This window comes from Heliangelus exortis, chromosome 1 (genome assembly GCF_036169615.1).
Source record: "Heliangelus exortis chromosome 1, bHelExo1.hap1, whole genome shotgun sequence".
NCBI classification, from domain to species: Eukaryota; Metazoa; Chordata; class Aves; order Apodiformes; family Trochilidae; genus Heliangelus; species Heliangelus exortis.
This window is the reverse complement of record NC_092422.1, coordinates 56,022,064-56,049,062: the sequence shown is the minus strand read 5'-3', so window position 1 is coordinate 56,049,062 and position 26,999 is coordinate 56,022,064.

The window sequence follows — 26,999 nt, the reverse complement described above, 5'->3', positions numbered from 1 at the left end:
GTACCCTGCAGGTGCTTTATAGAGGAGCCATAGAGCCAAGCTGGCAGGACACCAAGAAAAGTTTGAAAGCTCGTCTGGTGGCAGATTTCCAATGGGATTTCATCACAATTGGACTATTTCAGTGAAAAATTTGCATTCTGAGGAAGTGAGCTTTAGTGTTAAATATTCATGCTATGGAAGGACTGTGATCATCCCTGTGTGGGACACCGGGTGTGAAACATTTACTTTGCTGGGATTTGCTCTGAACTGCACTTCTGATATATCCTGTTAGGACCTTGAGTGGATTAAGGACCTTTCTGTCCTTTCTCAAATTCTCTGGGGCTCTCCCAACCCTACCTATGGGCCTGGACCCCATTTTGGTCCCCCAGGGCCATCAGTCCCTGTCCTTGCAACACTGAAGTAGGGCTGATCCCCAGGTCCCCACAGCCCTTCCCTGTCTGGCCACAGGGTGACAAGAGAAAAGACCTCCACTGCTTTCAGGCTGAGTTGATGTTAGCTTGCTTGATTGAGATTGATGAGACCTGATTTTAACTGGCCTTTTTTTTCTGGCTGGCTCATAGTCTATTTTGTTGTGTCAGGTATGCTGAGACTTCAGAGCCTGCAGCATCTTAGAATGTTAGTAAGGTCCATATTTATAAAAACACTCACTGTAGACAAGGAGGAAATGGGTCTGGAGAAGGAAAGCACCTTACCAGGGTCACAAAAAGAAGCCTCTAGTTCCCAGTAAAATGTAATCTTTTCTCACAAATAGCATCTTATAGTTTTTAGCCCATAACATACTCTAGATTGATATGGTTTGATATAAGGGAAATAATTTGTCTTGGAAGTCTGGTCATAAGGTAAAACTGAGGGCATAAATACTTAAACTGTTGCTCCTTCAACATTTTATGTTTTGATAAACCTAAAATATTGCCCTGGGATTTAATCATAGCACAGTTCTTTTGTATTGTTACCTATTATAAAGAAGTATCTAGCAATGAACTAGGAGTATTAACTTCATGTAAATGTCTGGAATAAAGTCTGCTTACAAATTTGAGAAGACTTACAAAATCTAAGATTCATGGTTTAGAAAAACTTCATGCTACTGAGCTAATCTAGCTTAAAATAGTAAACTAGGTGGCTTTAAAAAAAAAAAAAAAAAAGGTTTCTTTAAAAAATTAAAATAAAATTTTTTACATCAGTTTCCCAGTTCAATTTAATATAGAGCCACATTTGGGAGCTAGAACAGAAGGGTGAGGAGGAATATAGAACTACTGGAAAAGAGGCCAGGATGTAACAAGATGGACTGTGGGTATTTAAGATGGCACTGACAGCAGAAAAGACATGTATTGACAACTAAGTAGGTTAAGTGTAGCTTTCTTCTTTTTCTTATGTGTACAAAGCTTTCTAAACATGTTACCCCTTTCTATTTGCCTTGAATAAAACTGATGTTGACTCAAAAGTGTATCTCTAACACAGAAAGAAATCTGTTCCCATTTTTGTGTTCCTTCAGCCGAAGCCCTGGAATGTTCATACCCAGCCTGAACCTCCAGTGTATTTCTTCATGATACCTCAAAAGTTGTGCTTTCAGGCCTGCAGGAACCAGTTTGAGAAACCAAGAAAACAAGATGAACAAACATCATTCTCTAGATTTGCCATAAAATGTTACAGTTATTAGGAAGCAGATATTAACATCAATTGCAGTCCAGACTGTAAGGTTTCTAAACTGAAACTTGCAAGCAAAGCAGTTCTCCATCTCATCTTCAGACCAAATTCACATTTCAAAATATTGATGTCTCATTGTGCAAATTATTTCATATTATAATTAAAAGTTACAGTTGTTTGGTTTTTTTTAATCTTGCCTAATATACATCACATTTAAAGTTTATGCTCTGAGGCACAAACCAATCACTGAATCACAGGAGATATGAAGAAATAAATCCTCTAAGCAATGCATTCTGTATTTGCCAATGTTGAAATTTCTTGGTCCTTTATAAATCATCCAGTATTAACAAAAGTGAGAGAAGACTGTGAGTAAAACTGACTAATGATCTGATCTAACCTTTCATGAAGTTAAGTCACAAGTGGAGGTGGGTTTATCCTATAGGTAATAATTACAATTATATACTTGTTAGTACAGCATGACCTGGTTTTCCTTTGTTTTATGCAGCAGATGACAACTCTTGTTAAAGCACAAGTATTGCTGAGTTTTAGGATGACATTAAGAACACTGTCTTTTCTGCTGTCTCAGAATATGTTTATTAATCTCTATATCTGTTGAAATTTTTCTTTTGGCTTTGGATCTTCTGAAGGATGGCAGTGTTAACTCCTACCTGGACTCTGTATTTTGCTGCAATATATATACTGATTTTTATTGCCCTGTCTGCTTCTAATACAACTGTAAATTATATACTCAAATAAGTACTGTACTGGGAGTTATATAGCATTTTAGAAATTGTGACTTCAGGTAGACTAGATCATGCTATTCTTTTTTAAGGTATTCTCTTTTTTTGTACATTTTTTTTTTTTTAACTCTAGAAAAATACCCCATTGACTTCCATCTGGTTTTCTTAACAGAGAAAACAGTGAATGAAGACTTCAGGAGCTGGCCTGCCAATATTACTTCCTAGCAGGACTGTGAGGTCTGAAATTGTGTTTCTTGGGCCAACCTTAGTCTTCTTTTATTTGGTCTATTTGATCAGTTGTTGTGACCTGCAGAGATGCTATGCTACTCCAGTAACTTGCTGTGTTTTCACTCCTGAAAACAAGGAAGTCAATAATATTAAATAAACTTTTAGTATTCACCTTCTCTAGCCTTCTAGAGATTTCTGTCTGCATGAAATACGTTTTTCTTAAAATGTAAGCTCTCCTGGCTGTAAACTGTGGTGTTTTATGACTCAGAAATTGCTGGATACATTTATTTGTCTTTAACAAAAAAAAAATAGCTTGGCAATGTGTTGGGTGGGTAACCCTGTGGTGCATGACAAGAAGCAGGCACTGCCAGCTGAGATGCAGCAATCCAGAGCACAGAGCTTGCTGGTGGGTAAATGCCATAAAGGCAACTTGTATTTCTCTTCTCTGTTGACTTCTGTACCCAGCTGTGTTGGAATGGAGAGGCACATGTTACAGTCTGGTCACTGGAGTTCCTCTGAAAAAATAAGAAAGGCTATGGGGAAGTCTTTTTGACAAAAAAGCTGACAGTAAAAACATAATTTGAGTGGGATGAGCTTACTGGTTTGTGGAGATGAGAGCCCTGGGTCCAATGCCTTCTTTTGCTTAAGAAGTTGTATTTCAAACTTAACTGAAGTTCCTTTAGCCATCAGCTGTTCTGCTTTGACCTCTTTTTGAACTTCTTTCATTTTGCAAAGAAAAAAAAAAATTAAAAAAAAAAAAAAGATTCATTGCCTCAGAGGACCAGATGAAGGAGGAATGCCTGGATCACAGAGCAGTACCCAGCGAACCCAGGGAGAGGTAAGCACAGAAGAACTGCCGAATCAAAGTAATAAAAATCAGAACATTAAGGCTCTGTCTACATTAGCATTTTGGTTTGGGGCAGCAATGCAATACATAGACAAATCCCTTGACTGCTCCTAACAGTGGTTTGGTTCACAGAAGGTTTTTGGTACACACAAATGAGACTTCTTTCAGGGATAATGACATTAGAAACTGCTTCAGGTGCTCACCAAGTGCACTCTATCCTCTAATGGGAAACTAATGGTCCAAGGCAAAGCCTGCCTCTTCCAGCAGACTCAAATCACATGTGGTGGGGTGCCAGGTCTAGGGGACTGACTATTTTCAATAAAAACCCTAAATTACATTTATTATAGATGTAGAGTTCTCAGCAATTTCTTTGATCTACTTCTGCTCCTGTTGTGCAGAAGTCTGGATCAGCAGAGAAATAAATACAGATTATATTGGACCATGAACAAAAACTTAGCTTTCTGAAATAGATAGAAATAATTCAGATAGCAAAATGGATGCTGCCTAGACACCCCTAATATTAAACTCATTTTAAAGCAATATACAGAAAACATTTGTTGAGATAGAAGCAATTGAACTGACAGGCAACAGGAAACAAGAAAACTTTTAAGTATCATTAACTCATTTTAATGTAATTTTCTTTAGTTTAGTTGGTTATTGAACTAACAGCCCTGAATACAAAATAACACATAGATCTTTCATTGAAGATATATAGGTTACATGTACACTCTTATGTTCCAGCTATTGAAAGTATTGCTAATAGAATTTCTGAATGCTTTCTGATCATTCCTTTTGATAGATACAGAGTCATTTGGGGAAACTACAGTAATGTATTTTTAAATGCCTGAATGGCCACTAGTAAATTGTTTCTGTTGTTAACTGTAGATCTGGATTCAAATGCAAATGAATTATTTAATAGGATATATTTCATTAAAATTGCTATTTTACTTTTACAATTACTGTTTTACCTTTGTAGATATTCTCTTAAGAAAAAGTAACTGCCAATTTAAAATTACATGGAAAGGTCTATCCTAGACTAATCCCTATCAATTGTTAACCAGAGATGTTTTTTCAGTTACATTAGAATTACAGTTTATCTGCTGATAAATACAGTAGAATTAGAACTATTGTATTATATTTTTAAAACACTAAGATACTGTAATCTGAAATTGCATCTCTTTAATAATCTGTTTTATCTCCTATTTCCTGCATGGCCTCAACAGTTGATAAAAAAATACATAAAATAGAAACCTGATGCTTGGAAATTCATGACTTCTTGGAAGTCTGGACTTTAAGAATTCATACAGTTCAAATATCTGACACTCTCAGAGCCCAGCTGAAAGATTTAGGTGATAAAGTCTCTGGAAAATGAGGGTGTGTTCAGCAATACAAGGTAGTAATATTTCCAGGGTGACAAGGGCCATGACAGTGGCTTGTGGAGGCTTAGGTTTATAATATTTTCAGTCACAAACAAGGAGCTTAATCCAATAAGGAGAATTGCAGCTCCCTTTTTTTTAAGCAGTGTTTCATTCAGAGAAGATGCCTTGCCCCAACAGTGGCACCCAAAGTCTAAAGTTAGAGCTGTGGGAGGAAGAGACCTTTCAAGAGATCAAAAATGCAGCAACTGGGCAGGGCACCACCCAAACCCAGTTGATATAAAACACCGGGAACAACCCGAAATTTTCCACAGGACAGAATGTTCTTGGCTCAGGGCAGCAGGCTGGCATCTCTGTCTCAGTATCAGGCACATAAAATTGTATTTTCTAACATTTCTGTACCTTGACCTTTTATCTCCATCCATCAGAGTGGGGACACATCTTTTATGTGAGGCTAATGGAGCAGTTGCTCAGGCAGCATTAAATCTGCCTGCAGTAACATGCTACTGGTTGGCAGGTTAGTGCAGCATGCACAGAAAGGCACATACATTCCTTTTAGCTATGGTAAGGAGTTGAGAGTGCAGGTTGCAAGAAGATTGTATAGGTTGAAGCATTGCAGTCACAAAGTGTGTGGAAGAATCATAAAATGGATGGAAATGTGTATATCTATATTTACAAGCAACCATACACAACTGGAAAGTGAAAGGGATCTTGTAATCAACACTGACATTTGGTATTCAGCTGCTGGAAAGTGCAAATTTCCAACTCTGGAGCAATTATTTCTACTAAGGGACAAAAAGTACAGTCAGCTCTTGAGGAATTCAAATTACATCTTAGAAGAGGAATCACTACTAGCAAACCATGTGACTAAATAGGAAATGCACTTAAATGTTATTTTAGAAATGTTTCACGCGTGGTCAAATCAGGCCACAGATGCTAATAAGTTACACAGCATCCATAAATGAAGTGACAGATACTTAGGATCAGAGAATAACATCCCAAGCTGTTAAGAAACATATCATATGATATCATCCAATTTCAATCTAATCTTTCATGAGCTTAAAGAAGATTGAGATGAACAGGAAAATTTCCCTCTGCACAGCAGCTCAAGAGTAAAGCAATAAAATTTCTTGCTCTGTGAGAGAGGCAGTGTGGTCAAGACTGCACAGATGGAGAATGGTGAGCACAAGCAATATTGATTAAATTTATCTTAAAATGTTCTATCTAATTTCAGAAAATCTGAAACATTTCAGGAAGAATATTTTACCTAATGTTTTCAATGAAATTTTTCTTTTTCCATCAACCTTAGTAACAAATTAGATTTTGTATCATGATGACATTTGAAGGCCACATTACCCTGTGCTAGAGTCCTATTATTCCATGGAGACACTTCTCTTCTGATGATCTTATAATATAAGTGTACAAGCATGGCTGGCAAAGAGATATAACAAAAGATGGAGAAGGATGAGAAAAGAAGGGACACAGAAGAGTATACAATACGATTCAACATAAGTCTGTTATAATGAAATACATTCATATCTTTTGTATCTCTGCTGAGGATGGGATATAAATGGTAAAGACATTTTTTAGGAGGTAAGGCTACTCTTCAGATTTCACTGGCCCTACTTCAGCATTTGAGTCATCATACTGTGGTTTTTTCTCCCTGAATGTCATTCCTTTAATAAATCTATGGTTGACTTGGAAATAAAAGCTTAGTATAAAGTAAAAAGGGGATGGTTAGCTGATTTAGGTTAGTTTTCTGTACCATTTCTCTTAGAATGAACATGTAGTTCACAGGTAGACCTAGCAGAAGAATCTGGGATATCTTTATGTAGGAATTTGCATTACAAGTAGGCCATTAATGAATGACAGAAGATGTCTGTGTTAAAGGTAATGTAATGATTAGTATGCATTGTACAAATATACAAGTTCAACTTTAGAATCAGAGAGGCCTGGAGAAATTGTCTGCATGATTAGCTAAAATTAAACTTGGCATACAAAACTTTAGTAGGTCATCCATTCTTAGGAGTTTCAATGCACTTTAGGTTGGGGTTAGACACTGAAATTTTATAATCCAAGCCATTTATATATATATATATATATATATAAAAGTATATATGTGTCTGATGATAATATATATATATATCCCTTCAGATTAAGTATTAATTGAAAATTTCTCACAGTTCTTAATACCTTCTACTCTAAGTGTAGTTGGTTAGACTGCCTGAGAATTCTACTTCTCACCTCAGACATTAATTCCCCTGCTTTGCATGCACTGGTTTTCTGAAGCCTCTGAAGCCCTTAAGGCAGCCATCAGAAAAAGGTAAACACAGAATACTCACTACAGTCCTGTGTGCTTGAATGGTGACCAACCTGACTATCAGTCAGTTTAGATGCAGAAACTTCATATTTATTGCACCTGCAGTTACCAGGATGGCCTTTTTTCTGCAGGCCATCAAAGTCTGAAATTGAGGACTCCTTCCCAGTGAGGAGCCCTGATCTCTTTCAGCTTTTAGACTACTGTCTTGCAGTAGCATCCACTGTGAAATATCTACAAAGAACACAACCTGTATTGTCTTAGTGTGGCTCTTGGATAAGGGTGACTGATCACACCCACACTGCCACCTCTCCCTTTATAAATGTCACACTGTCATCTTGCTTTTGTTGGAGGCTAGGCAAGATTAGCTCTTTAGAAGATTGGATCCTCTAAATTTACCAGCTAATGACCTCATCTTTTACAAAAATAAACAGTTTTGGAATGAAACTCTGTCTTTTCTCTGCCTTACGTTGATTTTTCTCCTATCCTGTAGATAGAGAGCTTCAGCTCCAGGTAAAAAAAGGGACATAAAAAGCTGCAGCTCATAATCTTTATTCCTTAATTCTGGGAATGGATCTGTTTGAATTTAATTTAACTGCTTCAGCTAGGAAAAGTCCAAATAAACGAGTTCAATAATTGTTTTTTTCCACTTGTTTCATTCAAAACACTTGGAGTTTCATTGCAGTGCATGACTATTTTTAGTCACAATTTCTTTTTCAGAAATAATTATTTTAAAAGTCATTAATCTCTAATCCTAGGGAATCCGTGGAAGAGAATGAATTAGTGGCATTGCACAAGTGATAACCATGCTGGTATTTTCTAACTTTTTTGCTTCTGACTTTTTTTTTGCCCGAAAAATATTCTTCTAATATAGATTTTGTGTGTGTAATATATTTTATTATTTCTTCTTCCTTTCCCTAATATTTATTCAGCTACAGTCTGCAAACTGCCTTTGTATGCTTTTGTGTCTTTAAATATTTGCATTTATAGGAAGACTCCTACATGTACATTTCTGATGATGATTCTAATGAGGTACCCCAGCCTTCAGGGCAGTTCTGTCAGCAGGTGCTCCATGCAAAGCAGTGTTCAAGCTTGCAGGTTGTCTTCACAATGGTGTAATTTTCCAGAATGATTCAGTGTGCAGTGGGGGAAATACTGGCATAGGGCCCAGAGCACTTAAGCATCTCTTTCCTTATGAACTAATATTTACAAGTTAAATACCACATGCTTCCTAATATATGTAAAAAGCTAATATTCCTAATACTGGTGGGATGGTACTGCCACCATTTTCATGATGGCCAATTTTTCTCATCAAACACATGAAAACCCCAAACGCCACTCCTCACCCCCTAAAGTTTAAGTTGCTATTAGACTTGTGATTACAGAAGCAAAGCTTTTCAACCTTAATTTTTCCCTAGCTATATTTATTTGCAGGCCTCTCTTTTCACTCTATTCTTTAGTTACAATATGAGAAATAAAAATATATTGCTCACTCTTCTGAGTGATGCACTGACTGCTCACAGTGGTCTTTAAACAAAGAAAAAATGTCTTGTTTAAAAAGTCAGTATGCCAACCAAAATTTTAGTCAAAATGAAACAACTTTTCTTTAATCGATATTTTGAAAACTTATCTCAGGGGGGTTTTTTTGTTTGTTGGTTGGTTGCTTTGGGTTTTTTTTTTTTCACTTTTCCTAAAGAACAGCTGTGGTATTCTCTCTCACAAATTGTTGTCATCTCTGTATGCTGTTCCTTAGAATAATTGCAGCACTGAGTCCAAAAGCAAGCTCTGAAAATGTTTTTTGCTGGAAAGCATTTTTGAATGATCTTCCAGCAGTTAAAGGTATCAATCATCAACCTATTTTTTGACAGTACCTTAGGTCAGTGTTCATCCTGGTGAAATCAGTATTAAGTCATACAGGCAGTACACACTCTTGGCAGTCTTGCATTTCATACTGACTGCCAGGAGCTCCTGCAAGGGAGCAGCCTGGGTGCTGCCACACAAGGGCTGGGGATCTGGGAGGCAGGAGGAGATGGAGGCAGTGATGGGGAAGCAGGCAGAGCAAGTGAGATTTAGAAAGTGGTTGGACCTACATGAGGCAGGCTCCCTCATTTTTAGTTCCAACATTAGCCACATTGCAGTGAGCTTAGAGAGGAGCTGAATTCAAGCTGATGTGCCTTATGGTGGTATTGAATGGGAAGCAGCATCCTGTTGGAGTGCCAAGTGTGTGCAGTATCCAGCTACCAAACAGTACTGTCCAGGGTCTGTAGACAAGAAAAGAGTAGAAATAAGTGTGCCAGTCAAACTGAGGTGTGAGGCCATTCACCCTGTCAAGGAGTTACTGACATCTGTCACATAGCTTTGGGAAGCTTAAGGCAGAATAAATAGTTAATGGCACTCCCCCTATACTTCAGAATCCCTCTGTAAGGTCCACAGAAGACTTAATGGCTTAATTAAAAAACAGCATACCATGAATAAAAACCAGCAGACAATCAACTGGATTAAAACTTTGGACCAGCTAGCTTAAATTTTTGATACTAGTTGATAAGCATCTCCAGTGACAATTACGGTAATTTACTACAAAAGGGGCAAAATGATTATGAATATTTTGAAAACTGTACTTTTCAAACAAATCTGAATAGAATATTTTCAGTAGGTTAAATATAAACTCTTTATCATAAGTCTTTATTTAGTAACAAGATATTTCGTTGGTTAATTTGAGAAGGGTCATTTAAAGTCAGTATGCTTGGAAAGACCAGATGAGAAACTGATCCGTTGTCTTTTCATTGTGTGTATTCAGGAGACTGATTCAGATGAATATAACTAGACACTATAGTGATATATAAAATTGCTATTTACAGCTAGGAACTTCTTGTTGCAGAATATCTGTACTGAATATTCTCAAATTAATCAAGGTTTTACAGATTTCTTCCCTGAGATATTTTAAATCTTTTTAATATATGTGTTTGCAAAGACCATATGAACATCTACTATTTATGAGGTATGTTTTTAACAACTTCTTTAAAAAGCTTTTTTCAAGTTCAAAATTTTCTCAAAAACCATGTTTTGCAGGAAGAGCAAATGGTGATTAAGAATTCTCTTTGAAGTAGAACACTTGTGGAGAAACAAATGAAACGTTTTATGTGCTTTTCTCTATGCTTTCAGCCAGCCAAAAGTAAAGAATTTGCAGATGGTTTTGAAGAAGGCAGGAGGGAAGGAATCAGATATTTATCTCATTTAGGAATAAAATTGTGCCATAATGGTGAGATTTTCATGATGGATTTCGTTTTGAAATGCAACAGAAATAAATATTACTCCGTGCATGAGAAATCCTAGGTTTCAGGAAATTTGATGTGAGTCAGTTTGAAATCAGCAACAAAGATAAACAGCTACTGCCTGTGAATGAACTATTTATTGCAATGCTTGTCATGAGAGTGTTTAGGGTGCCATAGCCACAAGAACAGAACCATCCCACTCAGTGACACAAAATATATTTATGCAGAGATGAAATAATAATTTCTGTGCTCAAATCTCCGTTGTAAGATGTCTGTTTCTCGACACAAACACACGACAGGCTCATGCCAGCACAGGCCCCAGGTTTCCTCCTGCAGCTCAGACCTGCACAGTGGAGCTGGGAAAAGAGGAAACTTATGCCAGCCAAGTCCTGGCCAGCAGCCCTGGGCCTCATGTGTAGTTTCACCTTGAGCCCAGACTGTTACAGGGTTCCAGACACCCAGGTACAGTGTCCCAAGGGGCAGCTGTTTTCACTCTTTATTGCTCTTTAAAACCAGATTGTCAGAACGAGCTGCCAAAGGCTTTGCTACCCATGTAGCCCCAGGCTGATGTCTGTGATTTTCCCCATCTCCAGAGACAATTACAGTTCATTACCTGTGTTACCACCACCTCCCAGCCTCCTGCCTCAAACAAGCTACAGAGATATCAAGCTGCTAATGGCTTGCCTGCATTTCCTGATTTCTTTTCTGCACGTACCTAAACGCCCAGAGCAGGACAGATTAGCCCGTGTCTCATTTAGCAGTGCTCTCAGCTGGGCATCCCCATGACATTTATCAGTGCATCTCTGGTCTCTGGGCACACACCAGAATGAAAGAATCAGTTAGGGGTGACCAGCTGTGGCCATGGTCCCATCTACCTGAGAGATGCTTTTGGGTAGGCTTTATCCTGGGGGAACTGCCATTCAAGGGGAGAAGACCTAGTAGAAAAATCAATTTCAGGTGCTTCTCTTGGTGACAAAGCTTTACTGACCACATTGTCAACTGGAAGCTTTGCTCTGGAATTGTTTCAACTTCAGGAACTGCTGTTGTGCTGTGGGAAAGGTTATACAGTCGTATTTTCAAGTGAAATATACCTGTTACCAGCACACGTTATTTCCCAGGATTCCATGTCGGTTATATGCATAATTAAAACATTTATTTAAAGAAAAAACAAACCTTTGTCCCTTGTAAAAAGCATTGCAGTCTAGCAGGTGGTCTAAGGCTGCTTAGAAATTTTCATGCTACTATTTTTGCATTTCCTTTGAAATGGCTTCAGACAAATAGCTTTGTATTTAGATACTTTGTGAATTTTGGGTTTAGCTAATGTATTATGAGAAGAGGATAAATCGCTTTCAAAACTCAGATGTAAGAAGAAATATTCTTATCCAAAGCATAGCTAGTCATTACACTTACTAGGTTTTCTTAGGATTTCTGGAAAAACAGTTCCAAGTACAGCCAGCCTGAGACTTTGTAACAAAACAAGAAGATTGATTTTAGTGATCTGAAAACAGAGGGGTAATTATATTCTCATTTTCATGTTCATGATGTGCACAATTCTCCTATTAAACTTTAATGGCTGTTGCAAGTGAAAAAACATATGCAACAAGATAAGGAAAACACCAGAAAGCTGTTAGCTTTGAAACTCATTGTCAGATAGCAAATATTATCGCTATAAATCTTAACTTTCACAGCCAGCGAGAGCTGCAGGCTAGACTAGAGAAAGAGACAGGCATGAAAACGTAGCTGTGCATTAAAAGTAACACACTGTACACTGCTAAAATATGTATTGTGATTAAGTTAATATTGAACACTGAATTTTTTAACCTCTTCTGATTTTGTTTTCCCCGGGGCAAAAATCAACACTTCTTCTAGCTCAGCATCCTTCACAATTCGTTTTCTGCGGTGTCAAAAGAGGTGTATTAAACACTCTGGGAGAAAACACACTCTCTGATATGGTGGCAGCAGGGTGCATACGGTTTCATAACAACATTAAAAGCTCATCCCTCTTCTCCTCTCTTTCCAGGAGCTGTTAGGAGAAGGGTGACACAGACGTGAGAGGGCATTACCTGCAGCCAGCTCTCGGAGAGCTGTGAAAGAAGACGGCGTGGAGGAGCGCAGGGTACACCAGGTAACATCTGTTCCTAAATGGATGTAATAAGATCCAACCTGCTTAGCATAAACAGAAACATGGCAAGTCAAATATGGGTAGCAGCAGGACCCGAGGTAGAGTACGTGGGAGTCGTGAAAATAAATGAGTGGAGCACGAACATTTTGTGGTATCAGTCAACTGCTTAGCCAGGCTGGTGCATGCCCGGTGACATGTCCATTTACTGAAAAAAATAGGAGAAATATGGAATTCCAAGCATTTGATCTAATGCAGGAAAGAATCATGAAAAATTCTGGTTTACAATATATCTTTATAAGAAGGCTGTAAGGAAGGTGTAGTGTTTTCTCATGGTTTTAGACCAAATACAATTTTTTGAGGGGGTAAAGCTAGGCAGTTAAAAAACACAAAAACAAAAGGACATCTAAGTTTACAACCAAACAGAGATTTGAGATGGAATTTGAAGGGGTTACCAGAAAGAATCCCTTGCCTGTGTTTGGGTTTTTTGTTTTTTTTTTAAGGAACCACATGATTTGTTTTTCTGATACCTGGGATTTCTTAAGACTACTGATTTTTTCTCCTTTTCCTTTTTCTCCCAGCCTAGTCTACCAGCTTTGTTCAAGCAAATACCATGTATATATTTTGATTTTAAACAATAATAATAATAATAATAATAATAATAATAATAATAATAATCTAGATATTAATATATACAGTTGCTAATTCCTTTCTCAGTGGAAAAACTGTCCCATTTTAAAAGAGCCCCATATCTGAAAGCTATCTAATGAAGCCTCACCGAGGGAGGGAATTGAAAAGGAACAGTTGAAGTAAAAATAGATGTTTCAAGATAAAAAATAAAGCAAGCACATGACACAAGTGAAAAGAAATACTGGGAGGCTGATTGAAATCAGATGTAATAGAAAAGTTAAATTTACAGGTAATTTGATGAATTACTTGAGATGATGTCTGTGACTGTGAAGATTTTAGCCCACAGCTTTGCTGCACCACCAGCATATAACCACCAGCATATCCTCGTCCAGAGGAGAGCTTCATACTAAGTGCTCCCTGCAGGAAATTCATCAAACATATCTCCTGCTTCAGTCTTTAAAATTTTTTTTTCCTTAAATCAAGCTTTTCTAAAGAAAAAAAATATATGATTTTTTGTATCTTTCTGGCAACACCATGGAGACTGTAAATTGTAAAATTAAATAATAATTTTTTCAAGACGAGGAAAATGACACAAAAAAAGAAAATCTTCCAGTTCCTCTCTAGGAAATTCGGTGTGGTTTTGGAGAGATAGTTTGCTATTTCCTTGCTGGGGAAAGAAGTTTTATACCAAGTACATTAAACATAAGTCAAGTAGCCATCTAGCTTTTCTGTCATTCTTCCCTCAAAGCCACACACTGAGCAAAATTTGACTCACACTATGCTGGTAGTGCTTTTAGTGAGTTACCGTGAAAAACAGCACAGCATTTTAACCTAACAGCATGAGAGTAAATACATTCATGCATCTCCACTGGAAACAATATAAAATAGGAAGTAGATGATATTACCAATCCTATATGCAGGATGCTGCCAGCACCCTGTGTTATTAACCAAGTGATTGTAAACACTACAAAATACAGACACAAACCCACAGATTTTTCTTTTTTTAAAGTTTGGTTTTGTGAAGCCCCTGTGGCTGGCAGCAAACTCTGCAATATCCAAACGCCAGATGCCAGCTTGTTTTGTTTTCCTCTTTGGTTTACAGTTGGATATTGCTAAGCAAGTTCAGACTAGCAGGTTTATTCCTCTGTCTCCTTATTTATTTGCTTTATTTGTTTTCATGCACAGGTAATAAAGAGCTCTCTGGTGAGCTGCCAGGAACTCTCTGGGCTGGAGTGTATGGTATGGCACTCCTCACTCTGAATAAATTAAGAGGCAAAATCAGATCCAAATAGCTCTCACAGTGACTGTGGAAGATGGGGATTCAGTTTAGAAGACTGCCTGCGAGAACAGGTCTGGTTTTAGGTGTATGTCTGTCTGTGTGTGTGTGTTGTGTGTGTGTTGTGTGTGTGTTTGTCTGCATGTGTGACGGAGACGTGAAAAGCAGGAAGGGAGATCTGTGTTAGAGAAAAGCAGGCTGGCCAGATCATATTTTTCAAAGGTCTTTGACAAAATAAGCTCCATGCTTTCTGGTGGGGAGGGAAGCTGGGAGAAGTATCCTCAAACATTTCAGTTGGCATAAAACTTTTTATTTCATTTTTGAATTATGTGATAGGCTTATAAATTTTTTTAAGAACAGTTTTGAAATTCAAGTCAGCTTGAAACAACTACTTTTATTCTGAAAGAATACAGTAATTCCTTTTGCTAAAGCCAAAAATTAGGTCTCAATGTTTTTGAGGAGAAAGAGAAGGGAAAGAGAGAAAGAGATTACAAAATAATGGAATTGAAATACCTTTGAATAAATCCATGAGTGTCACAGCAAAAATTAATTTGTACTTTACAGTTCTTCCAACAGGTAGCACATTATCTCACTAAAATGTAAAAAAATTTCACGTGTCTGCAAAGACTGTATTATAAGCTAAATTACCTCTGCTAATGGTGTATATAGTTTGAAAGTTTGTTTAAAAGAATAGGAAGCCATTCACAGTCAATGGCAGGTCTTCTCGGGTATGAAGGTTTGAAGTCTGAACTCTGTCAGCAATCTTACATCAAAACAAACAGAGTAGGCTTCCTCTTGTATTATTTTCAACTTCAAACTTCTACAACATTGATAGTTACGTCTGAATTAAACACTCTTATCTCCTTTTAAAGACAGTGCAGAGAAACAAATACAGTTCATCTCATTTTGGGATGAAAATGTGAAATGACTAGGTGAAGCATTCACAAAAAAAATGGCTTCATAGAACCATAGAATCCTAGAAAGTTAGGGACTGGAAGAGACCTCAAAAGATTATCCAGTCCAACCCCACCTGCCACAGCAGGGCCACCTACAGCAGGTCACCCAGGAACACATCCAGGTGGGCTTTGAATGTCTCCAGGGAAGGAGACTCCACAACCTCCCTGGGCAGCCTGTTCCAGTGCTCTGTCACCCCCACAGTGAAAAAAATCTTCCTAATGTTTATACAGAGCAGCCTGTGCTCCAGTTTATAACCATTGCCCCTTGTCCTGTTTTCAGCCACCCCTGAGAAAAGCTTGGGTCTATCCTCCTAGCACTCACCCCTTACATATTTATAAACATTGATGATAAACACCCCTCATTCTCCTCTTCTCCAAGCTGAAGAGCCCCAGCTCCCTCAGCCTTTCCTCATAAGGGAGATGTTCCATTCCTGCAGTCACCTTGGTTGCTCTGCGCTGGACTCTTCCAAGCAGTTCCCTGTCCTTCTGGAACTGAGGGGCCCAGAACTGGACACAATATTCCAGATGCAGCCTCACCTGGGAAGGGTAGAGAGGAGGAGAACCTCTCTCAACCTGCTAACAACCCCATTTCTAATGCACCCCAGGATGCCATTGGTCTTCTTGGCCACAAGGGCACACTGTTGGCTCTTGGTCATCCTTCCATCCAGCACCCCCAGGATCCCTTTCCCCTTTCCCCTCCAACAGCTCAGTCCCCAACCTATATTGGTACCTGAGGTTGTTCTCTCCCAGATGCAAGACTTTACACTTGCCCTTGCTTCTTCCTCCCTGGCTCCTCACTAAATTAATGATCAGATGTAAACATGTCCAAAGATGACAACCAAGCTGCTGAAGGTCTAGAGAACAGGTCTTGTGAGGAGTAGCTGAGGGAACTGATTTTTTTCAGCCTGGAGTAAATGAGGCTGAGGGGAGACCTTATCGCTGTCTACAACTACCTGAAAGGAGGTTGTAGAGATGTGGGTTTTAGTCTCTTCTCCAAAGTAACAAACAATAGGGCAAAAGAAAATAGACTCAAGTTGCACCAGGGCAGGTTTACGTTGGATATTAGGAAAAATGTCTTCACCATTTTCAGGCACTGGAACAGGCTGCCGAGGTTGGTGTTGAGTCCCATGCCTGAATACATTCAAAAGATGGGTAAGTGTGTGGATTAGGGACAGGGCTTAGTGGTGGACTTATCAGTGCTGGGTTAATGATTGGACCTGACCTTAAGGGTCTTTTCTAAACAAAATTATTCTGTGATTACTGACATACACAATTTAGATTTAAAAAATCTTCCTACGATATTTCAGGGGTATCTCAAAGCTGTCACAGTCTTCTATGTGTTTTGAGACACTTTAGGAGCAGCCCCAGTCCATCATTTGCTACAGGTTCAGCTATGGTGGGAGGAGAGCTGGCCAGCAGAGATGGAGACATAATGCTGTTTTCACACCTTTACAAAAATTCCCCAGCTGACCCTGGTAGATACAGAAAAAAAGTAAAATTTCTAGGACAGAGTATCATTTCACAACAAGAAAGACATTACGGTGCTGGAGCAAGTTCAGAGAAGGGCAGCCAAGCTGATGAAGGGTCTGGAGGGTCTTATGAGGAGAGGCTGAGAGAATTGGGAATGTTTAGACTGGAGAAGAGGAGGCTGAGAGAAGACCTTGTTGAGGTTGTAGGGAGGTGAGTGTTGGCTTTTTCCCTCAAGTAAATAGCTATAGGACTAGAAGAAATGGCCTGAAGCTGCACCGGGAGAGGTTTAGACCAGATATTAGGAAGAATTTCCTTACTGAGAGTAATTAGGCACTGGAATGGGTTGCCCAGGGAGATATTTAAAAACCATGTAGGTGAGGCACTTCAGGGCATTCTTTAGTGGGCATGATGATATAGATATATTTTTAATTATTTTTATTTTATTTTTTTTAATTTTATTTTATTGGGGCAGTGATGCTGATGATTGGAAACATTGATCTTACAGATCTTTCCTAACCACAGCATTTCTGTGACTGTGATCTCTTTAAATACATTGTAACTGATGATTCCCAGACCTCACGTTTAAGGAGATTTGAAGTGCCAACTGGTCTGCAGGTGATTAGGCCTTGTGTTTTGCATATTGTCAATAAGCACTGTTTGATCCCAGCATAAGCCTCATAATTAGTATACTTATGGAGGAAAAGAATTAAAACCTATGATGTTCACTCTAACCACCAGCCTCCTCCATCTTCAACTGAAGTGACAGCAGACCTGGCAAAACTAGTGTGACAAGGCTGAAAAGTTTTCTTTCCAGGGTAACAAGAGTTATTTTTTATCAACAAATTCCAATAGAAAAACAAAACCAAAACCAAAACAAACCAAAAAACAACCTTATTTTCTCCTGCTTATGTGGGTTTTGTGGTTGTATTCAGTTTGGGAGTTGGTGGGAGCTAATTTCACTGATCTCTGGAATTCCTCTAGCTTCATCAAAAGGATTATACTTCTACACTTGTTAGCTTTCTTTGCAGACCTGACATTCTTTCTATCCTCTATTGCACTACCTTAGAGCATGCTGAAACAAAATCCCACAGGTTAGGAGAGCAGGGCAAGGATGGCATTTCATACTTGCCTCAACAAGGGAGAACTGGAGCAATTTGGTCAACAAAACCCAGAGCAACATGGTTGGATGTAATAGCTGATGGAAAGAGAGGAAGGAAAACTGCTGCCGTAGAAAATCCTAGGTTGAAGAGAGCAGTAGCAAGAGAATTTACTTGCTGATAATGATGTAGATAATGTGTAAAAATGAAGAAGAAGCAGCAAGACAAGAGAATGAAAATTGACTGGCAAAAAGTCTGTGATCTTTTTAAAGTGAAAGGAGAGATCACAGATTAGGGCTTAAGCAGCAGTCTAGAAAGAATTTTTCAAGGAGTTCCTGTTGCCAGAAAATCAAAGGACAGCTTCATTCACTGCCCTAAATGCTAGGATATCCCTAAATAAAAAATACCTCTTTGCTACTGGAAAATTAAACATTTGACTTTTGAGTTACGTATCTTAATTTTACAAATTACTTTCTGAAATGAATGGTGTACTTCAAAAAAGTAATGGGGATTTTACATATAATTGCTATTGTACACAATGCATTCCAGTTTGCTAGTTAACCTTTGATTTTTATGATCACATAAATTATATCAAAATAATTGTGGTTAAATTGTGACAATTATGACATTAAATATTCTAATATTTTAACACACCTGATATTTTTTTAATGATTCATAGTGGCATTAACTGATTCTGTGATTCACTATCCTTATAAACAGATATTGAGTACAATTTTAGAAACTTAATTTCCCTTGCTGCAAATCAGGAAGATTATTTAAATGAGAAGTACTAATTATCCATCTCTTTTTACACTAATACAATGTTTTCAGAACTTAAAAGCTTGAGTGAATAGAGTTAAACTTTGAGGATTCATTGAAGGGTAGTGAAAACACATGACCTGGAAGATTTTTTATTTTCTTTGTTTATTTCTTACAGTAAGAGTGGCTGTATTTGTCTCTGTAAGAGTGACAGGAGTGCACACTACTGTAAAATGTAAAATGCAGGCATGAAAAACAGCCACATAATTTTTTCAGTGAAAAACAGCCTTTACTAGTTGACACCAGAAGCTCACCTCCAGAATCCTATTAGCGATTCAGCTGCAAAATACTTGGTTACAAAACATTTCAGTAAAAAATTACAGAGTTAGCACACCAAAATTGGTCTTGACAGAGTTCATCCAAGATAAACAGCAAGTGGGTGAGGAAAGAAAGGAGGCTCTTAAATCCTAATATAATAAAACACAGAAAAATGGGAAAAGGGATTCATATTTAAGTAACAAACATAAAAATTTGGTAATATACAGGAGAACAGAAAGAATAAGCAAATTTTTCATCCATGTTGAAAAATCAGGTATGGTTACAACTCTGCTGAGAAATGTTTACCAATTTATTTTTAAAACTGCATGATTATCATGAACAGACCTAATAACCGATCAGATTTCATAGCCTGATCCTTTGGCTGACTACCCTTATAAACAGATACTGGGTACAATTTTCTAAGCTAAATCACCTTTGCTGCAAATTAACCAGATTATATAACCAAGGAATATTAATCATCCATCTCTTTTTACAATAATTTAATATGTATCTGGAGACACCTATTACAAAACCCTTTCATTAAAATCCAATTTACTTTTAAATCTTTCCTTCTAGGTTATGTTCTCAAAACTTTGTACTTCTGCTGCTCTTTCAATTAGTTCCACTTTGTTGGCATCTTGCTTAGTGCAGTATCTAAAACTGGACACAGTGTCCCAGCTTAGGTTTACTTTTCATGGAACAATGCAAAATAATTGCCTGCCATAAGATAACAATGTCAATCAATTATGTTTGAGGTTTGTTGTTTTTTACTTCTCAAAGTAGGCATCAATTTTTTTTTTCTTTTTCTTCTTTTTTTTTTTTTTTCTCTTAATCATCTGTGGTTTACTTGCTCCCCAATAAGAGATTTGCTACTTGCATTGTTTGTCTTATTTATAAAATCTTTCTTAACTTTTTGTCCTCTATAAAGAGTTGTTTCTTTCATTCTTCTGTTTTTCTCTGTTATATCTCCATATGGATACCCATTTACTGTCGGACTGGGTTTTAGAGATAGAGACAGGTTGCATGCAAATCTTTTTAGTTTCAAGATTTTGTAACAGAAATGGCATATCATTTCCCATCTTTCTCTTATTGAAACAGTTTGTTCTTTTGACTTAATAGTGACATTTGTCAAAACTAAACCTTTTTTTCCTGAACTTTTCTCCCTGCCTGGGGTCTATTCTAGCAATTCTCTGTACTGACATTTGCATTTGTTTGAAGATTTGCATTGTTCTACTGCTCTCATTTGTTCCTCACCTAAAAATCAAAAACCCTATTGCTTTGTGATCAGTTTTATCCATTGTACTTTTCTGTATTATGAGCTAATGACTTCTTGTTCAAAATGTACTGTAAAAGACCTACTCCTAATTGTTGCTTCCAACTTTTAAAAAGCCACTTTTCCAAGCATATACTGCTATATTTTTTTGTCAAAAAAATGAAGTGGCAAAGGCTTCCATTACTGTTTTTGGTTTTAACCTGCTAATTGATGAAAAAATTGCTTCAGCCCACACCTCCTTTTAATGTAACTGTTTTTAAAATACTTATAATTAGATTAAGCCTGGTTTATCCTTTTATTCTCTTTTCTTTTCAACCAGATATTTTCAACAAGTATTCCTGTCAGTTCTTTGTAAATTTCAAAAAGCCTGAGGGGACAGAAGTTGTTCAACACTGAAACAGAAGTAAAAAAAAAAATAAATGGTACACTCCTGTTTAACCCTCTTCATTTCTTTTAAAATAAAACTTGAAGTAAAACTTTTAAAGCAAAGCTACACTAATTTCAGTCAGTTTATCCCTTTTTTCTTTTGTCCTCATCAAGCCATGGCATGGTTTCTATAAGTGTACTCATTTTTCCTGTTTGACCTCTGAACTTTTAAGTACAGATACCATTGTGTTTCTTGGGCATATCAGAGAAGGACAGAGGTTGAAAGGGATCTCTGGAGGTCATCTTGTCCAATCACCTTACTGAACTGGGATCACCTGGAGCATTGTCCAGGCAGGTTTTGATTTTTCACCAAGGAGTGAATCTCCTCAACGTTCCCTGGGCAACCTGTGCCAGTCTTCAGTCAATCTCACAGTAAAAAAAATAAAAATAAAAAATTCTGTATTTTCAGACAGAACAGTTTCAGTTTGTGCCCATGCCCTCTCATCCTGTCCCTGTATTTAGGAGTCTTTTCTCTTCATAGAAACACCAACATTTTATCGGCACAAGGGTCCATCTGGTCTGGTATCTTTGTTTTAACAGTGATAAGTAGCAGACACTTGAATAAAGGCCATAAGTGAAAGTAAACTACATATCTTTCTTTGAAATACCCTACTGGCTTTTAAGGATTCTTGCTGGCTTATTCCTAATTGCATTAAATGGTATATATAACTTTCCTACCACTCTAAAAATTCCAGGGTAACAGTGTGAAATAGTGCAAAAATGGGAAGATAATTCACTGTGGCAGTATATTTCACATAGTGTGATATCCTTTAGGAATTGAGTATAATAATTTGCATGGCTCTTCTCTTGGTTGCTGTATAATATATCAGTACCAGCATATGCAATAAAACCTCAGAATTATATTTATGTTTAATAATGTTGTAACTAGGAAATAGTAATCAAAGCACAGGGAAAATAAATCAAAATGGGATTAAAGATAAAGATTGGCTCTTTTCAGTTCTAGCTGTATAAAATATAAAATAAATGAATGCTTTATAACTCATGTGCACTTTACTGTTTCAGCCAAAAATTACTGTAAAGTCAAGAAGTTATAGGATGCATGTAACTCAAGTTGATGATCTTCAGGGGAAGATCATTTGAGATGCTGAGCACAGACTGTGAGAGTAAATATTTCAAAATTTATGAAGCACCTTAATACTACAGAGATGGAAGACTGTGATTACTTCAGCTCATGATGTGCTGAGCACCCTATCCTGCCAAATTGCTGGAGGTTTACTGATTAGATTGTAAACTATGAGGTTCTCTGAAAAAAGGGTTTTTTTTAATCAAGTAAAATATAAAAAAATAACAACAAATGCAACTGGAAATTATATAGAACTGAGAATAAAAGAATTAAGCCAGATTCTGGAAGAGGCTGTATATTTTTTAGCTGTTGCTGAACATTCTTGACTCCCACTAATAAGCTAATAAGCTCACACCCTCATTTGAATACTTCACTATGGAAGTGTTCATCACTATATGTCATTCTTCTAATGATTACCAATACAGCCATTATGCTAATGAGACAACTAGAATGGAAAGGAGATAAAGGGGAAAATGATAACTAAACTCCAAAGCCATTTTAATGCTTCTAGTTCTAGCTTAATTCTGTTCTTCCCAAGAATTACGTTTAGGAAGAAAGGAGAGTACATATGAGACACTACCTTACATTAGATACTAGATTAAGCACTAGATTAAAGAAAAAAATGCTTTAGTACTTCTCATGCAGATCCAGGGGCCATTCAATATTGTCATCTATGTTTTTATGCTCAAGTCTGGGCAGCCTGTTCCGGTGCCTGACTTCTTTCTGTCGACACTTCTGGCCAAGGCCAAGCAGATATGGGAAGCTGGAGCTGGCTGTACCTCTGGGAATAACATATTCAAGAAAGGAAAAACAAATCTGAAAGAGAAAGGGAAAAAAAAGGATCTTCAGAGCAGAGGAGAGAAAGTGAGAGCAAGCAACACCAGAACAAAGATACTGAGGTCAGTGAGGAAGGAGGAGGAGAAGGTGCCTAAACAGAGATTTCCCTGTGGCCCATGGTGAGATGGCAGCTGTGCCCTTGCAAACCATGGAGGAGCAACAATGGAGCAGTCCCTGAACGATCATGGTGGGGCAGATGTGGATTTTGTAGCCCTTGAAGGATCACAGTGGGTACAGGTGGAGCTGCAGCCAGGGAGTGTCACGGGTGGGCAGACATGAAGCAGCAGCCTGTGCAGGGTCACAGAGAGGGTCAGATGTGGATCTGCATCCATGGAGGAGCCCGTGTCAGAGGAGGTGACTGCTCCCGCAGCAGCCGTGACTCTGTGTGCAGCCCGGGCTGGAGCAGCTCCTGAGGGACTGCACCTGTGGGAGGGACTCGTGTCGGAGGGGTTCCTGAAGGACTCTGTCCCGTGAGAGGGACCCCGCGTTGGAACAGGGGAAGAATGTGAGGAGTCCTCCCCCTGAGGAGGAAAACGGCAGAAACAGCGTGTGGGGAACTGACCCTAAACCCCCCCTGCCCCTGCCCTGTGCCCTGAGCGGGAGGCGGCAGGGAAGGGATCCGGGATGGGAAGAAGGGAGGGATAGAAGGAAATTATTGAGATCTGGTCATGTTTTCTCTTTCTCCTGATATATTAGACTATTTTTTTCTTCCAAACTTGTGTTTGTCTGTTTTGCCTGTTACCATAATCAGGGAGTGAAAGCCTTCCTGTCCTTATTTCTATTAACGATCCTTTGGGTGGGTTTTCTCCTCCCTGTCCCACAGCGGGGGTGGGAAGTGATTGGTACTGGCTGGGACCAACCTGCAATAGGAGGCTTCCACCTCCACACAACCTCCTTTCAGACTCACCTCACAGGACTTGCTCTCCAGACCCTTCACCCACTTGTCTGCTGTTCTCATAACTCTCTCCAGCACCAAAATGTCCTTCTTGTGGGAGACCCAGAACTGAACACAGTACTGGAGCTGTGGCCTCACCAGGGCCAAGCACAGGGGCACGGTCACTTCCCTTCTCCTGCTGTCTGCACTGTTCAACATAGACAAAAGTTAATAGAATAGGATGGTTCTAATATGTGTGGAAAGCCAGTTTCTATGCTTAAGTACTTTTAAGAAGATCCTCACAAATCCTTTGAACACTAATGTTCCATTAGTGTTCAAGCCAAACCTTGAAGCTAGCTTTAGAGAGCAACTGCTGGGTTTTGTATTATGCTCCAAAGACTGCAGAAAAGATTACAGTGTCTGCAGAGTGATCTCACATTAATTAGAGTTGCTTTTTTATCAAGAAAATTGTTATCCAGAATTATTTTGAATATCAGATGCTGCTTCACTTCCTGAAATTGCCTGCACCACTTAGAGAAAAGCAAGGTCATGTGAAGGCAATTTGAAGCCCACTTTGACCTCATCCTGTAAACTTGTTCTAGAGGTCAAATCTAGCTTTGAAAGGTCTCCTTCTTTAAGACAAAACTTTTGCCCTGAAGAAAGACCACTGATGTAAACCTCAAGATTCTTGTTTCCTCACAAGCCTCCCAGCAAATTTGCATGACTTAAAACCCTATGCTGAATTCTAACGTTTTTATTTTTTTTTTAATGACAGTTTTCCAGGTGGTGATGACTAGTCCTGAGTCATATTCCCATGATGTTTTTCATTCCATGACTTCAACCACTTCCAGCATCCTATTCTGTCACATTCAGAAAAGTTGGAATGCTTTTGAATACCTCTCAGGAATAATTCTTTGTCATGATGACTGCACAGAGCCATACAAGTAAAATTATAGCAATAAATAGATCTTAGCAACTGCCTGAAAACTGATGAAATAAACATAGGCTGCAAGAAGGAAGACCTTAAAGAATGCACCATAAATTGGTCTATGTCTATTTGGATGGAAAGGTAGGGGAAGTTGCAACATTGTGTCACACACAGGAAAAAAAAAAAAGTAAAAAAATCTTAAGGCAGGATACAAATAGCTAAATAGGAAGCAAGAAATATATCTGCAGGATTCTTACTCTTGACCTGCTTATTTTCTTCTTTCTTTAATGAAAGCATGTGCAACAGGTTACCAAAGAATTAAGTAACTTTTTTCTTTTTCACTGCTGTTTTACCAAGAATACTTCCCCAAACAGTGGAAAAGTCTTTGTTAAACAGACAGGCAAAAAACCATGGCTTTGTTTTCACCTGAGAATAAGTATGTGAAGACAGGGGCTGTCTTATCAGTGTGCATTTCCTCAAGATCTGTTTTTTGTAAACAGATCTAGATTCATGATGACATGCAGAATATGTCATAGAAACACAGAATCATAGAATGGTTTGGTTTGGAAGGGACCTTAAGTATCATTTAATTCCAACCCCCCTGCATGGGCAGGTGCACTTTCCATCAGACCAGGTTGCTCAAGGCCCCATCCAACCTGGCCTTGAACACTTCCAGGGAGGAGGCAGCCACAACTTCTTTGGACAATCTGTGCCTGCCTCTCACCACCCTCAAATTAAAGAATTTCTTTCTAATGTCTAACCTAAATCTCTCCTCTTCCAATTTTAAGCCATTTCTCCTTGTTGTCTCCCTACACACCCATGTAAAAAGCCCTACTCCAGCTTTCTTGTAGGGCCCCTTCGTATACTGGAAGGTTGCTATAAGGTCACCTTCTCAGCCTCCTTTGCTGAACAACCCCAACTTCTTTAACCTGGCTTCATAGGGGAGGTGCTCCAGTCCTGTGATCATTTTAGTGGCTCTCCTCTGGACACCATCCAGGAGCTCTGTGTCCTTCTTATGCTGGGGACCACAGAACTGGACACAGCACTCCAGGTGGGTTCTCACAAGAGCAGAGTAGAGGGGGAGAATCATCTCCCTTGACCACCTGTCTGTGCTTCTTTTGATGCAGCCCGGGACCCTGTTGGCTTTCTGAGATGCCAGCACACGTTGACAGCTCCTCTCAAGTGTCTGGTTCACCACCACACCCAAATCCTCCTCAGAGCTGTCTGCAATGCTTTCTACTCCCAACTCTTATTTGTGCATAGGACCTCAACCCAAGTGTTGAGACCATACACTTGTCCTTGTTGAACTTCATGCAATTTACACAAGTCCACTTCTCAAGCCTGTCAAGGTCCCTCTGGATGGCATCCCTTCCCTCCAGTGTGTTGACTTCACCACACAATTTGATGTTATTTTCAAACTTGCTGAAGGTGCATTTGATTCCACTGTCCATGTTGCCAACAAAGATGTTAAACAGCACTGGTCCAAGTACCAACCCTTGTGGAAGACCATTCGTCATACATCTCCATTTGGACACTGAGACATTGATAAAAACCCTTTGGGTGTGACCATCCAGCCAGTTCTTCCTCCAACGAGTGGTCCATCCATCAAATACCTTTCATTTCAGTTTAGGGATCAGAGTGTCATGCGGGACAGTGTTGAATTCTTTGCAGAGGGTAGATGATGTCTGTTGCTCTGCCTCTACCCACCAAGACTGTGACCCCATCATAAAAGTCTGCCAAATTAGTCAGGCAGGACTTGCCCTTAGTGAAGCTGTGTTGGCTGTCACCAATCACCCCTTTGTTATCCTCATGCCTTAGCAGAGTCTTCAGGAGGATCTGCTCTATGATCTTGCCAGACACAGAAGTGAGACTGAGTGTAATGTAGTTCCCTGGGTGCTTTTTTTTTTTCCATTTTTGAAAATGGAGTTATGTTTTCCTTTTTTGCAGTCAGCAGAAACTTCACCAGACAGCCACAACTTTTCAAATACAATGGACAGTGGCTTTGCAACTTCATCTGCCTATTCTTTCAGGAGCCGTGGGTAAATCCCATCAGGTCCCATGGACTTGTTCACCTTCAGGTTCTTTAGGTGGTCTCAGATCTGCCCTTCATTGACAGTGGGAGCAGATTCTTTTTCCCAGTCCCTGCCTTTGGCTTCTGTAACATGGAAGGTGTGACCAGAGTCCTATGATCCTAGTCATAGCATACCTCAGCCTTCTCTACATATTGGGTGGCCAGCTCTTCTATTTCCTGGTGGAGTGGACTCACATTTTCCCTAATCGTCCTCTTATCATTGCATGCCTATAGAATTTTTTCCTGTTGTCCTTAGACCCCCAGGCCAGACCCGGTTGTCTCTGTGCTTTTGCTTTCCTAACCTGACTTTGCTTCTCTGACTACTTCTCTGTGCTTATCCCAGGGTATCTGTCCTTGCTTCCATCCTCTGTAAACTTTTTTTTACCCCTAAATGTGTCCAGGAGCTCCCTAATCATCCATGCCAGCATCCTGGCATTCCTGCCTGCCTCCCTCTTCA